This window comes from Aquila chrysaetos, chromosome 18 (genome assembly GCF_900496995.4).
Source record: "Aquila chrysaetos chrysaetos chromosome 18, bAquChr1.4, whole genome shotgun sequence".
NCBI classification, from domain to species: Eukaryota; Metazoa; Chordata; class Aves; order Accipitriformes; family Accipitridae; genus Aquila; species Aquila chrysaetos.
Genome location: NC_044021.1, coordinates 15,918,503 through 15,931,153, shown reverse-complemented (window position 1 = coordinate 15,931,153; position 12,651 = coordinate 15,918,503). Strand labels below are relative to the sequence as shown.

The following is a 12,651-nucleotide window of genomic DNA, read 5'->3' as shown; positions in this document are numbered from 1 at the left end:
TATAATAATATTAAAAAGCCACTTACCCAGCTTACTGTTTGTGCAGCCAATTCCGTGGCCCAATATTCGTTGATGGTGGCCACGAAGTCCTCTGTTCAGTGCATAGCAGCTGGTTAAGAAATAGGTCTGTCTTTCTTTTGTGTATCTGGTACACAAAAGGGCAAACACAAAGGGCAGCTGTTACTCGGCTTGTGAGCAATGAGAACAAAGTGAGATCCATTGGTTGTTCTCTTTGGTGGTATTTGACCACTGCTGTTCAAATTTGGTTTTCTTAAGGTTGAAGGCCAGGAAGGACAGTTGACATAGGTTGGAAATCCCTGCAAACCTGTCCTGAATTGCTAGTGCTAATACTATTTTCTACTACCATATTAACAAACATCATCAGTGACTCATTTAGTTTATGGAACTAAAAGCTACTCTTAACAGTAGTGCGTTAAGGACTTTATTTTTTGTTTTGTTCTTTTATCTGAGCACTCAATTCTTTTACACAGAAAATGGTTACAAAGAAAATTTACAACTACTACTACAACGAACTAAGGATAATGTTATTGTATAGATACACAAAGAGCTAGGGAACTTGAGCAGGAATAATGTTGCATATTTTGATATAAACAAATTCCAAATGCCAATATTGTTTAAAAAGTAAATTCTGTAAATGTAAATTGTGAAAAGCAGGAAAGCAGTGTTTAATTTGATCATGGTATATGCTTGTCAAACCTGTAATTTCCATTGTTCCATCTTAAAAGTAATCATATGACTGCTCTCTGGTATATGAGCTACAGATTACTTTTGGTGTAGAAAGTGACATTTAAATAGTACTTAGCAGAGATTTCTATCTGTGTCAGCTTTCAGATTTTAAGCTTATTTGTTTTAGCCTTATTTCTTAAGATCAAAATATTTAAAATCTTTTTTAAATCAAAGGGATGTTTTTATTTATGGGTCTTAACTGTATTCCCTACTGGATCTAGGAAGTATCTTGCTCTTACTTTGTGGGAGAAAATACTGCTTTGGGAATAGATAAACACTGGAATTTCAATCAACATCATGAATTTTTCTGAAAACTTGCAGGGCGAGAGTGGGAATTGGACTAAAAAAGCTCCTTAGTCTTACCTGTTGTAGAATCCAGCACTTGCCATAAGAAATCAAAAATAAAGTTGTAGGCATAACACAGTAGTGGATCCATAAGGTTACACCTGAAGCCAAAGTTGTAATTCAGAAGTTGTTTCTACAAAACTCTGCTTGGTTTTTCTTGTTTGGGTTTGTTTTTTCCAATGGAAGTAGAAGGTGTACTTCTGAACTTCAGTTTGTGGAAAGCTGTGCATGTTTCATCCCAGTTGCAGGGCCAGCTTTGACAAGGCAAGAAAAGTGTTTTAATATCACCTTCAATGCCACCTTTGCCTGTCATAATGAGAAAGATGCGTGTTTGGTGACTGCTTTTTCCCAGCCCAAGCCAGCTGCCTCCAGCTAGACCTTCTCTGGGAAGATCAATCACAGAATTGCATATATATCTCTTGGGAAATTCAGTGTGTGTGAGCAGTAAGCACAAACACCAGTGGAAATTCCCTATTTCAAATTTTTATCTGACTTTGAAAGATTTCCTAGTGATCCTGGTAATATTTGACAACCATAAATAAAAAGCACTCTTTAGAGCTTAAATAAACAGCAAAGCATTTTTACTAATTATTAGGCATGAGAACAAATCTCTTCTCTCATATCTAGGATTGGTCCTCCAGATAAGGTTATATGTATGTTGTCCTGACAATGTAGGTAATTTATGATACAGCCAGAGGTGTAATTGTTCTGTGAATAAAGAGAGGCTTTTAGCTTCCAGGGATATAAAGTATTTTTCATGAATATTAAGTAAACTTTAATGATTGGAGAAAAGAGCAAACTGGAGAACAGTCGTTTATATCCTGTCTAAACTGGCCTGCAGCCACATTAATGTTTGTAACAGATTTAGAGTATAGCTAAAATAACAATGAGGATTTCCTCCTCTTTTTCCATACCCTTTTCACCACTTTTTAAACATACATATAACTAAAAGGGTGAAGGCTACCTGCTTATTTACTACAATTTACAAGAGACATTAAAGAAAAATGGTAAGTAGCTGTAACCAGTGCTGTTTGAGAAGTAGTGATAGATTGCAATTGAATGGTTTGAGGCTATTAATTGCAATGAGATTATTTGAGTTCAGATACCTCTGATGTCAGGTGCTTGAAATATTAGTTATTTCAAAGACAAATTGGATTATAAATTATTAGGAAATCTGTACCAAGGTGATTAAACCCACTTGTAAACTGTGAAACATGACTACTATTTCAAGGTGTAGTTTAGTCACTTGTATGCTGGGAAGGGAGTTAGGAATTAAATTTAGGGGTTATGTGTGAATATGTGGAGTAACTGGGTTACTTTTGACACTGGGTGTTTCCTGTGCTTTCTACCTTCTTAATGAATTTTTGTTCAGCTTTAAAGTTTTCCTGGTCCACCACTAGCCTTTTCATCTGACACTGTAGAAGATGCTCTAGAAAGGGAGGAAGTGCTTCCCTAAGGCAGACTTATGAACTCACTTGACCACTTGGGGGAGATAAAAAACAGCAGATCTATGCAGCCTTCACACAGGTCACAAATACAGTAATGGCATCCTCGACTTTCCACTCTGAGGGTCTACCAGTGCTAGACAGTGCTGTTCTCAGTAAAACAATATTTTATTCTAGTAAGACGGATAAAATATATTGCACTACGTGGGTCGTCTTGGTAATACCATCCCGTGTCATTCTTCTTATCATTAATCAAATGCTATTTATCGAAGCAGATACAGAATTGCTTAATGGTTTGGTATTGGATTTACTGAATTTTAAGGAATGAGAAATTGAAACAGTAGAAGCTGAGGAATAGTTCAGTAGTTTAAAAGTCCTATTAACTTGTTTGTGTAGCTACTGCATTTCGCCCTTTGTTCACACTCTGACATGCACACGTAAATACTTAGAGGATTCCAGTCCCTTGCACAAAATAATTAAACAAAGCTCAAAGGCCTGACAATGTGTACATCTAAAGCAGTGAAGGGGAAAAAAAAGGAGGAGGACATATTTTTCCATTTATTTTCTCCCATCAATGTTGTTTCATTCCAAGCTTGAAGCTTTCTCACTGATATGTTGCCTGTGGTGTGTGGATGTTTGCAGGACGGTGTTAGCAGAGTTACAGGCATTTTGGATGACTATTTTTTACTCTTTGTTTTTTTACATAAAATGTTTGTTGTGGTCATTACAAAACTTGGCATTCTAGATATTCTGTTATATGTACTATTAAAAGTGCAATCACCCATGGGAAATATTCCCCAGCAATGTCCTGTTGGTAACTATAATAATAAACAGATGTAGTTTATACAAAGCAAAATTGCTGTGATGGGCATCAGAGTTCCTCTCAAGTGCTGTGGGCTGGACCTAGGGTTTGGGGGCAGGGGGACTCCTGTTTTCATTCTGCTTTCATTTTTCTCCTGTGATCTTTCAGTTTCTATTCCTTTTCACCTGTTTCTTGTAGTCGAGGAGTAATTCTCTCCTCCTCACTCCGGCTGTGTATCTGACATTAGGTGTCTGCTGAAACGCCATTCCCTTGCCAGAGGTACCTCCTGCAGGCTCATTCTCAGACGTGTTCATGCTGATTACCAAGATGACAAGGTTGGTGTTTTCTTAAGTGACCTTGCATCCTCCTACGTTGGAGTGAGTCTTGGTGTGCTGAGATGCATCCCAAGAATGGGTTTTTTCTTCCTGGCCTTGCTTTGAGACTTCATGGCCCTGCAAGTTGCCTTATGAGGCTTATAAGCCTTGAGGCAAATTGAGATCTTACCCAAGCTGAGTCAGTTCTAATAAGGAAATTCAAGGACCAGAGATCTTGTCACTCTTCCAGCTGGCTTCCAGCTTGATGAGCAGGACCACAAACACTGCAGGATCTTGTTCCTTTCTTCCATCTGTTGGCACTGTTCTCCCCCTTTGCTCCTGCCAGCTGGTGCTGAATAACTGTCATGCCCAGTGTAGATGGAGCTAGAGCATTCACAGTTCAGTCGGTCAGTCCTGCTGGACTTACCATTAGTGCAACCCCTTGTGCCATCAGTGCACAACATGTTCATCTGCCCTATTAGAGCTGCAGCAGTTTGCCCCAGTTTTTTTTCATTTCACAGATCGCTTCTCTGTCAGTGCTCAAAATGTTGTCCTCTTCTGGCATCGTGACTTGTGGCCTGCAGTGACTTCTCCCCTTCCTCCCTGGGCTCCAGCATGAGTCTTTCCTCTGCTGCTTGTAACAGGCAAGATCACCTGGCTGCTTCCTGGGAGTATCCGAAGCATGCACAGGACGTGTTGGTTCCTCGTCCAGAGATCACAAGCATCAAACCTCTACAGCATCAGAGAGCTGTCTGTGAGTGATGCCACATTTAGCAAACTTGTCTTACAGATGCTGTTTGCCTGGAAGCTCCAAGATCCCCCTTCCACGTAAGCTACTTCCTCAGGTCGCCCACTGCAAATGCACGTAGGGCGAGTTATTGAAAAGAAAGAGATTGTTTATCAGTCCTTGGAGTTCTTAGAGATGTGATGTCCACAAAAAAAAATCATAGTCCACCCTCTTTCCTCTGTTCATTAGAGAACCTGTAGCATATGATTCAGTCATGTTGTGAAACTAGTCATCCCTTCAAAGGGCTAAACTTTCCAGTTGATTCAGATAGTTCTCTCAACTAAGAAAATAAATGTTAGCTCTATGAAGTGTATTACTTATCCATGCTTTTAAAAACAAAGAAATGATTTATAAGTAGATGCAACTGAAATAATTTTACATCTCTTAATCCAAAGAGCCAAGTATCACACATTTCACATAATGTGTGAATGTTGTTTTCTAACGTTTTGAGAGATGACTTGTTTCACAATATGACTGTAATGGAATTAATAGAATACTGTGCCCAATATGATTTGTTATGAGGGTGGGTTTGGGTTTGTTTTTAAACCTTATAAATAGCCATATAAATGCACTTGTTGGGTATTTTTATATTTTTAAAAATACTCCATTACGCCAGACTCAGAAGGTGAAAGAGTAAAAACTTTACATCCTCAGTACAGACTTAACATCTTCAGCTTTGTTTTGGCTTTTAATTCCTTGCGTGGTTTTGCTTTCTCATTTGCTTATTTAGAACTTCAGTTATCCACTCAAATATTTTCTGGCTTTTAATATTGTCTGAGAGTCAAACATAAAATACTATACTGATAATTCTAATGGCAACAGGTATTAGAGCTGGTAAGGTAACCCTTCATCCTTCAGTATTGTTCTGTTCCAAGTTTCCAGCAAGCATCTAGCATCTGTGCTGTGCAGGAGTTCAGCTGCCTTATACTGTGTAGGGGAGATAATCCATTCAGCAGAAATAGTTATAGAATATAGAATATTAAATACGGACTATTAAATATAGAATATTTAATTTCCTGAATCCTCTGTAGCTCTAGATACCTGTAGCAGAGTAGACCATGGCTGCTTATGATGGGGAGGAAGAAAGGACAAAATAACATACTCTACGTTCAATACTAGTTATACTCCCATGCCTCCCGTCAGAGGGTGTGGCATCTGGCTGTTGTCTCTCTCTCTTGCCAGAGGGACTTGAAGCATTTTATGTCACTTTTACTTGCTCCATCACAGAAACCTCTCATTGCATCCTCACTCCAGAATCTTTTAAGCTGGTGAGGAAACATCAATCGTCACTCATACCTTTACAATCTGGTATTTAGATGGAATAGCAATGTCCCTGGAAGTTGCAGCATTTTGCCAGTGCTCAGCTCAGGAAGGGGTGTCAGAATTTCATTCCTTACTTTTTAATCTCGGTCACATTTTCCTTAGTGCTGGACAAAAATTCCTCTCACTCGTTATGCTCAGTTATAAAGTATGTAGTATAGATGACATTTCAGATAGGGAAGGACATATTGGAACATTATGGTTGATTCAAGTGAGTAATAACACTACATATGATTTGAATGTCTTTTCCTGTGGGTGAGGGAGGGAAGAGCTTTTGGCTTTTTAATGTCTTGTTCTTTTAAATAAATTTTTTTTAAAAAAAGTTAATTCCCAAAGCCCTAACAAGAATTATAACAGAGTTTTGCTGCTACCCTGCTACATGTCTTGCATGGCAACCTACCCCTGGTTGAAGTGGGTGTAACAGGCTATCTCACTGTAGGTGAAGCATTCTGAGTCAGCAGCATTTCTGCAGGCACTTTGTGCTTGTTCAGGACTCAGTAATGTAAGGTGTGGCTGTAAATATAGCCAGGCAGGGAAGGGTGAAGTTGGCTGAGAATTTTCGTCTAATGTAAAGCTCCTCTCCCCATAGCATGCCATTTGTCACTTAGGAAGCAGTTAGTTAAAGGCTAAGCTGGGAACGAAAAGTCATATTCCAAAAAAAATACGTAGAGGGGAAAATGAAGAAGAGTGTATGTCATTCTCACCATGTGAGGAAAGTAATCACAGCCGTGCTTTTGTTTTCTAAAAATGGGTTTGAAGGGTGCCTCCCTCGTATTAGGCAATTCCCTGAAAGATCACTTGGAGTCTATTTTTGCACTTCTGCAAAGAAGAAAAATATTGTTCCTCATATATGCAGAAAGCATAACTGTTTGTTCCAATACACAAGAAAGTTAGCTAGTTCTGCACACCTTTTCAGTAAGCTTTGATGTAGAATAGGGAAGATGGCACAGGTTATATATAACTCTGAAAGAGTGAATCCTTACAAATGCTTGCTCACCTTGTGATGATGCGTGTATAAGAGAAATTTGTTTTGTTTATTATCTGCTGTGGAATCACTGTCGCATGGGTCATGTCCACACAGGTCGGTATTCCTAATGATGCCCAGGCTGTTGCATCACCTTTTGGGTGACAGATGCTTTGAAGAATGGGGAGAGCTGTGTGTTCCCTCACCAATCTCTTGTTCATTGCTGTTATCTGGCATCCGTTGAAACCGTGGGCAACACTGAGCTATTAGCTGAATATCACCCAAGTTTTTAATAGGTGTGCAAGCCAGTTATAGTTATTACACCACAGGTATTGTTGTTGCATTATCTGCTGCCACCACCATGTATATCCCCAGTGACCTTTATAGAAGTAGGGTCAATTTCTCCACAAAAATATTTGTATCTTTTGCAGTTGGTTATTTGTGTGCGTGTGTGCATTTGTTTTTGTAGTACTGCAAGAGCATTGATGTTTCACTTCACAGATTGTTAGGACTACATCTACTGTGTTTAGATCTCAATTTTGCTTAGAGAATCTCCTGCATCTTCTACATGTAGTAACAGTGGCATTCTGCTTTATAGTGTGCCTGGAAGTAAACAGCAGTTTTCAATAAAGCCTCCCAGTCTGCCCCATTCTTTTTGTTATTATGAAAAAAATTTGAATGCATCATAGCCTAATGAATAAAACGTACTGTTTTAAGTCAGCTTTACCTTCTGCAATAGAGTTGTATTAACCCTTAATGATATCTGAGAAAACGCCTCTTAATGGAGCTGTAATGTGGCTCTTGGCAACCAAAGCTAAAAGATTTCTGTAGGCTGAAACAAAATATACTTCAAACTTGGACGGGAACAAGGTCAGAGATCTGGTGTGGCATTATAAGAAGCCTACAGTGAAACCTGTGATTGTTTCTGATTGTAAATTAATGGAGAATTCTTCACAGTAATGGTCATCACGTTAGCATAGCAGTGCTGCTGTGGCAGTGAATTGTGGTTTTTAAGAACCATAGCATTACGTCAAGAGGATCATTACAGCTGAGCAATCCAACCAAAACACCCTGAACAAATGAAACTGCTTGTTTAACAGCACTCTGTCAATCAGTGCTGTATAACTACTTCATGGGTTCAGTCTGGAAAGGCATCTCTGAGGACCAAGGCATTAGGCAGAGAAGTAGCATAAGAGAAAGACTCAATCTAATAGTTACTGGACAATGTGGGTAATGTAAAACCCAACCTGATGCAGTTGTTTTCTGCATGACAACAAATTCTTTTAACATCACTGTTACGTAAAACGAGAAACCAATACAATTTCATTTCATGGGATTTACCCATACTAATAGGGACAGTAGTCAGTAACTATCTGTACTTTTTTTTTTTTTTTTTAAATTCCCAAGCAGAGCAATCCCTTTTGTTAAAGACATGCCAGGATATAAAGAAGTTTTTCTTCTTTTTTGAGATTGTTTACTGCTAAAACAAAGTTCATGCAAAAAACAATTGATTTATAAAAGCTTGACTTACTTTTCATTATCTTTAGTATGAGATTACATTGTATTAGTTGATGTTACCATGACACTAGCAAAAAAATTAGATTGAAAATTAGAATTATAAAAAAAAGGTACCACCTGTAAGTTTGGTGCTAGACTTTGCTGGTGATGGTGAAGTAATTCAGTTACTACAAAATGACTTTAAAAAGTGTAAGTCTATAGTTTTCCCTCCGATTCCCTTTCTATATTTTTGTAGGTGACTTCTGGCTTTTTTTAAACTAAACAACAAAAGAAGGCTGGGCAGGATACTTTCTTTTCCAAATACATAGGTAAACAACAGGACTAGCTAATATACCTGTTATGTTGGATTTATTTTTCTTTAATCCCCTGAAAGTATATTGTGAAAGCCTGCCATTTGTGGCTGGGTCTCCTTTGGTCCTTCGTTGTTAAAAGTTTACATCAGTGTCCAGAGGTCTGTGGGATCACTCACTGTTTAAACTTTTGGGGGAAACTAGGATGTGTTCAAGCTACTGTTATAGCTGAGGGTAGCCCAGTCAGCATCTTCATGGTGGGTTGTAAGATGCTGAATTGAACATACAGAAGAAGGAAATTGGAGGAATCTTCAAACTCTTCCTTATCCAAATATTTGGACATTATCATGTTTCTATAATTTTCTCCTGAAAACCACTTTGAAGGAGTTGGGGAGGGGAATTAGCCTGGGTATATAGTTACAAGGCAGTCTGAATAGCAGAAATCTGTATTTGTATCTTATTTTGCAGGCAGAGCTTTCCTGAATGTTAGTAGGGTACAAGGGGTCTCATATAAAGACAGAACATGGCAGAAAATTCTGGGGAGAATGCAGAACAATTTTGGGGAAATATTCTGATGTATTTAATTCTTGCTGTAATTAAATGGTCTTTCAGAGCAATAATTAATGTGGAATCCAGAGGTTCTCTGTCAGAACTGTTTCTTTCATGTTTATACAGAAGTGATTGAAACTAAATTGTATTTATATGTTAGAAGTTCTAAAAATACAGAATACTCTGTAAACCCTGTTTAATTCAGCAGATAAATGTCAAGTCATCTTTTGTGTCATTAGTTATGCATTTTTAACATTGTTTTTACATGTTGGCATTATGTATTTTATTCTAGGGGAAAAAAAGAAAAGAGGGCTTTCTGGGCTTGTGAATTTTATACTGCTAGAACCAGAAATTTCTCCTGAATCTGTCTTTCCATAACAGATTAGAATAGCAGTCTCTCTGATCTCTTGGGTCTTCTAATTATGATTTTGTTAGTCTTTACTGAGCTAGTATTTGAGGCAATACAGAATTTAGAAGTGCAACCCATCAGCAGTTTGCTGGATTCTAGTTTCTGCATGCAGAATATTAAGGAAGTATGAATAAAGTTTAATAAAATACATTGAGGCATTATGCAACTATATATTGCTGCCACAAAAATAATACAAGTATTCTGTAGAAAATTAAAGGCTATCATCCTATTCACATGAAATAAAATCCATCTTAAAATTCATAAACAAAATCTAATTATGAATGCCAATATATGGAATTAAAGGAAGGAAGTAGTAGGATGCAGTTTTTCAGTGCATCCTTTTTAGTGGTTTTGCCATACAAAAAGTACAAAGGGAGAGGAAGCTTTATAAGATGCAAGGCAGAGTCTCCCCTAGCTCTCCTTTGTTCTCCGCCACCTCTCCAGCGTTCCTACATGTTCTGCTGAGATGAGCTGGTGCGTGCCGGCTTCATGGAGGAAGTTCGTTTTGGAAATGAAGCATTAAAGGGAAGTAGTTCACAGCTGCTGCTTTTGGAGAGGAGGAAGCCTTGTTAATAGGAGAAATGATGAAAGGAAGAGAAGACTTAAGGACACAAGGGTTAAGAATGAATTAACAGGTAGAATGAAGCAGGGTGGTAAAGGAAAAATAAGTATTGGTTGTTACTGCAGTCCCCCAGCTGCTTAGGATTTTCAGCTCCCTGGTATTATTTATGTGGGTTTGGCCACCATTACGTATAAACAAAAACCAGAGAGATGCAAGTCTTTCCCAATTAGTGTCTGCCTAAGAAATAACCTACTTTTTAATTATGTCCCTATTTCTTCTATCTTGCTGTCCTGAATCTGTCAGTTTTACCACCTCCTTTGTAAATTATATGCCCTGATGTCAGGCAAAAAATTTTACCCTGTTTTATAGTTGATTATTTGGTACAGATACAGAATCACACCAATGTTACAGAGATACTTTTCAGCCTGTGGTAGTTGGACCTATTGTGCCCATCCTACCATGGTACAAGACATGTTAAATCAGAGCAGGTTCTTTAAGAAACACTTTTGTGTTTCTGCTTGAAGATGTATGTTAATCTGGTACATAAGTAAAATGAAAAAGAAAGACCCCACCAGGGTTTTCCTGTGCTTTCCCCTGGTGTAATTAAGGTCTGGTGTTGACTTCACAGTTCAGCATATTGGTGGTGTTGGTCAATGACACTAACTCCGTTAGAAACCAAGGGAAATCGGAGTCTTTTTTTTTTTTTTTTTCTTTCCTTTTTAAATTAAATTGTTTGGCTGAAGTGTCCAATTAGCACTCGTCCAATTACAAGATAACCTGGTGAAGGAAAGCAGGAAGCGATACATGTTGCTTCCTAAATAGAAACTTCATTTTATTTTTAATCAGTGCTATTAAGGAAGACTTCCTTGGGAGTAGGCTTCACTGAGGGTTTGTTCATTATCAGCTCAAGATGAAGCCAAAGGGAACCTTTCTTATTTTATACCAGAATTGATTTAAAAAAAAATAAAATAACAAGTGCATGCACAGGGGGTTGGTGCATATATTTAAAAGTGAAGTTGTCATTGGTAACGCAGCTGATTTCCTTTGTTGGAAAAGTCACTGTATTGTTCATTACTTACCTGAAGTGAAAGGTTAATGGCCTGTAGCGATCTGAAGAAACCCCTACAAAAATGCACAGCAAGGGTCTAATGTTGTTATACAGTAGTGCTTCTATATACTTTTCCTCAGGTAAGACAGACATAGAAGATAGCTGTTGCTGTTCTAATAAATATATTTGATGTAAAGTAGTACCCAGTATACTCGAAAATGAAAAGGCTCCTGCTGCTGTCAAACAGACAGCTGTCACCAAGGGCACAAATTTTGCTTTCTTTATTGATGTTTGCAAAACGTGCTGGCTATACTTTGTATAGATCTGCTGCACTTTTCCTTAAAAAGCATCTTTGTTGTAGTAGAAGTAACTTATTTTGTAGTGTGTCTGTTGCTTTAATTGCTTACTCAATAGCTTAAAACTGTTACCTTTGGCACATTGTTTTTATTTCTTGCAGTTTGAACACAATTAAAAATGAGATCTTGTGTAGTACGTTTGATATTGAGGTATTCCGAAGAATTTTTTTGGCTCTCGAGCAGAATCTTGAACACTTCAGAGAGATCAATTAGCCGCCTAACTGAGACGTGCCTGTGGTGTAAGATTAAGCCAAGTCACTCAGCAGCTCAGGGAAGAAAATGCAGGATATGTGTTTCAAACCAAAGAAGAATTTCATGGGGAGAGACTGCAATCATCAGTCTGTAGTTGAAAAAAGCTCTAAGTTGGCACTGCCTCTGGAAACGACAGTCCTGCCTGGTCCCTCGTGTGGGTGTAAGTAGTTGGTGTGGTACATGGGAAGGGGGATTAGGCTGGCTAGGAAGCTGGGTATTTGCAGGCAGGTACCAGAGTGGTTAGCCTGGCCACTTTCCCAGTCACTTCACCAAACAGCTGTACAGATGTTGGCGTCAGCAGGAGCAGAGTGGGGAGGAGAAAATGCAGGAAGTGGCATGACTGCTTTTTTTCGAGTGACAGTGATAGCCAGTAACAGGATAAAACGTGCATCAAATGGCAGCCACTGATTTTTAAAAGCTGTAGAATAACATTCCTCATCTTCTGAAAGATGCAACTGGAGCTTAATCAAAGGTATACAAAGAGCATCTTTCAGCAGTAGTGCTGGTATAAGCAGTTCCACTTTGGAGAAACCAGAGGTTGGTTTCCCGGTGCAAGCATCTAGGCAGCCCCCAGACCGGAGGATCAATCACTTACAAGCACTTTGTGGCAGAGAGTCAGGCGGCGGAGGGGAAGCCCACAGTGACTGCACTGCTGCAGAGAAACGTCAACCAGACCGCGCAAGCGGGGACAGCTTCACGGCTTTTGCTTCTCAGGGTTTAAAGATAACAACAGGCAAATGGTCCCCAGTGCTTCTGAGTAATAATTCTGCCAGGACTAACTTGAAATAAGTGATGCCACGTATTAAATCATTGGAAACCTTTCCTGCAGCACTCAGATTTTCCTCTCATGCTGACCATTCTCAGCTGGGCCATAGCTTGAGAGGAGATAACATTGCATATTAAATATGTATCAGGAGCTTCAATTTATTTAGTGCCAGATGCT

The 12,651-nt window shown here is 38.7% G+C and overlaps 1 protein-coding gene across 9 annotated transcripts in view; it reads left to right on the top strand.

Moving 5' to 3' along the window:
* Positions 1-12,651, top strand: part of LYRM4 (LYR motif containing 4) — a 90,780-nt gene that overhangs the window by 44,179 nt on the left and 33,950 nt on the right. Inside the window, exons 5-6 of one of the 9 annotated variants that reach the window (XR_005930795.1) lie at positions 492-497; positions 1,069-1,181. The exons of 7 other annotated variants lie outside the window; for them this stretch is intronic. The gene's annotated coding sequence lies outside the window, so the exon portion shown is untranslated. Of the gene's footprint in view, positions 1-491; positions 498-1,068; positions 1,182-4,174; positions 4,408-12,651 lie in introns of those variants that run through there. One more of the 9 variants, XR_003927327.2, reaches the window with a different exon arrangement.